This window comes from Arctopsyche grandis, chromosome 1 (assembly GCF_051622035.1).
Source record: "Arctopsyche grandis isolate Sample6627 chromosome 1, ASM5162203v2, whole genome shotgun sequence".
Taxonomy (NCBI): domain Eukaryota; kingdom Metazoa; phylum Arthropoda; class Insecta; order Trichoptera; family Hydropsychidae; genus Arctopsyche; species Arctopsyche grandis.
This window is the reverse complement of record NC_135355.1, coordinates 39,476,342-39,482,246: the sequence shown is the minus strand read 5'-3', so window position 1 is coordinate 39,482,246 and position 5,905 is coordinate 39,476,342.

The following is a 5,905-nucleotide window of genomic DNA, read 5'->3' as shown; positions in this document are numbered from 1 at the left end:
AAAATCGTTTGTTTTATTACTAGAAAATAGTATGTGTCGAGTTGTTTATGTGTACAAATACTTTCTGTCTTTAATTAAATGAGGACTGTTTTTTTTTTTTTTAGTTTTGTCGTGAATTTGAATTTGATTTTTAAATGCTTTTTATTATTACTAAATTATGTTCACAATACATCTTATATCTATTTTAATAGCTACTGATCTACTGATCATTTTCTATTTTACAATTTTAAATTAATTTTGTTAGTAATCATAGTATTATATTATTATAATGTTAATATGTACAGCGTAATAGGAAAAAGAGCTCAAAAACCAATTTACAATTCTTTGTCGTCAATTTAGACTATATTAATATTAATAAAATAAAAAAAAAAGAATTTATGCTCTTGTATTCGAGAACTCTCTCTGCATTTGCACAGAATCGTTGATTACATTGAACAACAACAAAAAATCACCGGAGAGGAGACTAATCAATCTTTACTAAGTTTGACTCACTGATTTCGAATATGACAGTGATTTTGTTGGCATACTCTCGTTAAACCCTTTGAGTGCTGACGTCTTTCCTGTTGAAAGCCCACCACGCTGAAAATTTCGCAAACATTTCCAATTGGAATTATTTAGAAATCCAATAGAAAGCAGGTATAAAAATTGAAGTTAATCCAAACAAACCCTAGATAACTACCCCCGAGGATTTCGAGTTTTGTAAAGGTGTGTCCAAACTCTCTAATATATCTTGCAACAATATAAAATAAACAAAATAAGTCTATTAATGAATGTATTTTTCCAAAACTAGTTCCATCTTCTTCATTGTTGTTAAAATGTAACGCTCACAGTCTAAATGCCAAGCCACAATCTAAAATACACAGCAGTTAGGAATTTCCATTGGGAAATTCTGCTATGGTTATAAATTCAGAAATTCTATTGTAAACCAGTCTTTATAAACGCTGACAAATGGATTACACGACCCATGTTCAATGCATTTTTTTCAATGCTACCTGGAAAGGCTTAGCGGATAGTATTCATGTTTACTGTGTACATGCTCAAAATATAACGCGTATCGGCGTTTTTTAGGCCCATGGACTTGTTGGCAAAACGCCGATCGGCGTTGGTCAGCATTCAAAGGGTTAAGATATATGAAAAACTAACCAAGAGAAAGAGAAAACCAACAATAATCATTGTCATATTCGAATTCAGTGGGCTTAACTTTGTAAAGATTCATTAATCTCCACTCCGGTAAGTAAAAAACGTGATTTTTATTACATACCTCCTTTACGTTTCACTTACGATTACAATTCAGGTAATAATTTGCCTCTTATCCGATCGTTTTCATACTTTGCCATATTGCTCATTTTGGTCATCAATATAAGTAAATGGATCCTCCGCCATTACGATAGAGATAACATATCGTTTAAGAGGCGATTCAAGTCCGAAAATTTTTAATCTCGGTGACGTCTCGTAGTCATTAATTTTATACATAGATGGCGGTAGTAAAATAAAATTATTGGTATTTTTATTCAAAATAATTAAATATTATTTATATTTTTATTTAAATAAATTGATCCTCCGCCATTACGATGGTGCAAAAATATCGTGTAAGACCCGTTTGAAATTTGAATTTCTGAAAAGTGACTGACGTTTATCCAGTTTTTAGTTTTAAACATAGATGGCGGTAGTAAAATAAAATTATTGGTATTTTTATTCATAATAATAATTTTATATACAAATTATTTCTTGCTCAGTGTTATTATAATATAATTTCACATCCTATCCATTTCTGCTAGAGCGCCATATGTGATATAACGTGTTGAAGTTACCACTGGCTAGTCTTCATGTTGTATTCAGTTTGACTTTGACTAAAATGCAGATTTAACGATATTAATTATTGAATATTTATGTAATTATTTTTTTGTTTATGTTTCAGCAGGATATAGGAATAACTGTTGCCCCTTTCAAATGTGAAATATGTTCGAAACATTTAGCAACCAAACGCGGCTTGAAAGAACACACGAGACGTCACACTGGAGAAACACCGTTCAAATGCGAAATATGTCCAAAATATTTCGTAAAAAGTGATGAATTAGAAATTCATATGAGGCGTCACACGGGTGAGAAACCGTTCAAGTGTAAAGTCTGTCCAAAAGATTTTGCATGCATTAACGAGCTGAAGGTACACATGAAACGACATACCGGAGAAGCACCCATCAAATGTGAAAAATGCCCGAAAACTTTCGTAATCGATGACGAATTAAAGATTCATATGAAGCGTCACATCGAAGAGAAACCGTACAAATGTAAGCTATGCTCAAAATGCTATATAAAACACGACGCATTCAAAATGCATATGAAATGGCATGTCGATTCGTGTAAATCGTGCTCGGAGTGTTCTGTGAGCAATGTTGACTTAGAAGTTCATATGAAACATCATGTTGGTGAAAGACCATTCAAATGTAAAACGTGCCCAAAATGTTTCGTAAGCGATCATGGGCTGAAAGCTCATATAAGATCTTACAAAATAGAAACAAAAATCAAATGTGAAATATGCTCCAGATATTTTGGAAGCATCTGTGGCTTGAACTTTCATATGAAAAATCACACTGGAGAAACATAAGATAGAGTAAGCTAGCCCTAAGATAGTAAGATAGCTCTTAATCTGTGAGCAATAACCGAAAATTGGTACGATTGATATTCAATGAGTCGTGAAATATTTTTAACAAACACGGTATGTTTTAGATCACAGCTAGCTCTAAGAGGAGCATGAGAAGCAGCATTGTAAAGAAAATAATACTGCAGAAAGGGACCAGGAACGAGTAACATAAATATATCAAAGAAGACTATGAAACTCTTCAATTGATTGTCTAACAGAAATTAATGGCTGGCTCTAATAAGCGACGTTGAAGAGTTACTACCAGTAGTTTCCACTCCTTGGAATTCATCCCACGTAGTCAGCTGACCTGATAAACCGGCGTCCCATTTAATTGGAATATGGTTCGCTCTGGACAATGTAAATCAATGGCGCTTAACCGTTTTGGGGCCGCAGAACACTTAATAGTGTGAAATATTTCAGGCTTATAAGAAATAAATAAAAATAAAAGAATATTTTATTAGGCTCCGTAATAAAAACACGAAAATCTATACGAAAAATTCGATAGAACACAGTATTTGTTCCCACATATGAGATATTTAAATGTCGATTATAAAATTCGAGTATGATTAAAATATTTTTTTATTAAATTTTATATATGACACGAGTGTATGAAAATGAAAAATATGTAATATGAAAATAAAAATATGTAATAAAAATATTTAAAGCAGAAGTCACTTAACCTTTCAGACCACTAAGTTATGATTTTTTTATAAAAGATAAACATTTGTAAAATGATGGTCACAGAACTTATAAAAAATGCACTTATTCTATATAACAAAATTATGAACACTTATTTCACTATAACAAAATTATAAATGCTTATTTAATCATATCAATATTTCTATTTATTTACATATGTAAAATAGATGGGGAAGGGGGTAAAGCCGATAGACCCACGGGGTTTGAATTATACAAATAATAAAATAAAAACACAAATATTCATAGCAATAATAAGATAGAAGAAAAAGTAAACATAAAATAAAATAAAATACCAAAAAAAGAAAAATCAAATATATGAAATGGTAACATAATAACTAAAAGAAAACGAAGATAAAGAAAGGTATTGGAAAAAGAAGAAATTACAAAAATTCTTTAAATTTAAGAAAGACATCTACATTGTTTAAAAAATATTAAAGTTTTCAGAATTTACTACTTTGTTGGGAAGACTTTTCCAAGCTGAAACCCCTCTGTTTGAAAAGAAGAAATCTCTGATCAATTTATTAGATTTTTCTTTTTGGCGTCTGAAAGTGTGATCTCTGAGATCAGTGTTTTCATTAAACATAATAAGTTTGGACATGACAATTATAATGATTGTTTATTATTTCAAAGACTTTGATTAAGTCGCCTCTTATTCATCTCGTCTCCAGTGTAGTGAGATTCATTCTTTTCAACCTTTCGTTATAAGAAAGTGATTTAAGTTCAGAAAGAATCTTTGTAATTCTCCTTTTTACCCTTTCAATACATACATATAACATATTTTTTTAAATGAGTATTCCATATACCAAATGCGTATTCTAATATCTTCATTTTTTTTTTAAATGTAATAAATTATTAAAGCTGGTTTAATTATTACAAGATAATTGTAGCTTATTTAAGTATTACTCATTTTTAGCGTGATATTTATTCTTGTTGACGTAACCTTTTAAATTTTTCCGAATAACATTTTTATTCCATGCTGAGACCAGTACTAAATTTTAATTGCTGTGACAAAATAAAGGCAAAAATTGTTATTGGGAATATAAATTGTCTTATATTTATTATTATTGAAAATATTGGGAGTATTATTTTTGTTTTATTATTAATAAAATATTTTAAAATATCGAGATTTTTCTTGCAGAACATCGATTTACAACCGCAGAAGTATAAAAATCTCTATGAAGTATTAAAAATGTAATAATGGTAAAACAAATAAATATTTATTTACAAAGGTGATGAAACACTTCATAATATTGTATTGTAACAAGTTGTAATGCCACTCCATACATAGCCTACAGGTATATAAAAAAAAACTTCACCTCCATCATCTTTCTGTTTTGGCGTTCAATTTAAATTATTATTATGGAATTGTAGGAATATAGCGCAACTCGTGCCATCCCGAATCAACTTGTAATAAAGGATCCTCGTAAAAACCCAACTGAGTTTCCACATGAAGTATAGTATATTCGCGGGGAAGTGGGCTAACTGCCCACTACAGTGGAAGGGCTGGCTGAACTGGCATCTGAGTCTGCTGCTCTGGATTATATACTGGTTATCCTGTCATCCTGCTTTAGGGAGCTCTAAGTTATGCTTTGTGTCCAGGTGACGAGATCATACTTCTGGAAGTATCCACGGGCATGGAGGTCGAGTCAGTGTGCAGCTATGCCTCAAGGTTGCTCGGTCGTTGCCCTTGGGTAGCGAAGACAATTCCGAGCGAGGTTAGCTCTGCATGTTTGCAATGATGCCATCGTACTACTTGTGTTGTTGAGATCACTGATTTCGATTCGGGATAGCACATTTTGTGCTATATTCCTACACTATATTTATTTTTTTGCAACTGCGCACTTTTCAATGTATCTTAGAAACATAGGGAAATCGTTGGCGACATAAAATAAAATAATACAAAACTCTACAAAAGTCCTATGATTTTGAAATTCATAATATTTGTAACACTACATCGTCCCTTCAGTTGGTAGCAATGCCAAGGGTTAAGTTGGCATCCTCTACCCCCACTCCCCAGACGTAGCTTCCAGACGTGCAAGCACAGAAGTGCTCTCTTGCCATCGGACTTTCTTCGGAGACGATCGAACTCGGATCTCCCGTCCCAGACGCCTTTTCTTGTCACCAGACCTTCAGAAACACAGTCGTGTGTCTCCCTGCATCCCGAGAGCCGAGCGATCCACGTGCGGTTGAGTCTCAGTAGTAGCTGTACAGTTCCTGGAGCTCTCGCCCTCTTCATACGCAGCTGTTTGCGAAACAGTTAGAAGCCGTCTACGTAGAGGAAGGACCTCGTGACCGGGTCTCCAGCCTTTCTCCCGCCAGCTCGTACAGCTGGCTGCGCTTCGGCAAGCATAGAACCAGAAGAACTCTTAAGACCCTACGACACGTCCAGGTCATGCCATGGTTTCCCTTTAGAACGTGTTCCTGGAGGACACCTGTTCAACATGCGCATCCCAACGTGGGAGACATTCCCGGGCGTAAACCTGGTTCGTCACATATGTATTTATTTTAAGGTTGTTCACCTTTTGACAGAGCAGACCCTGAGCATACGCGATTAGCGTAGAGTCA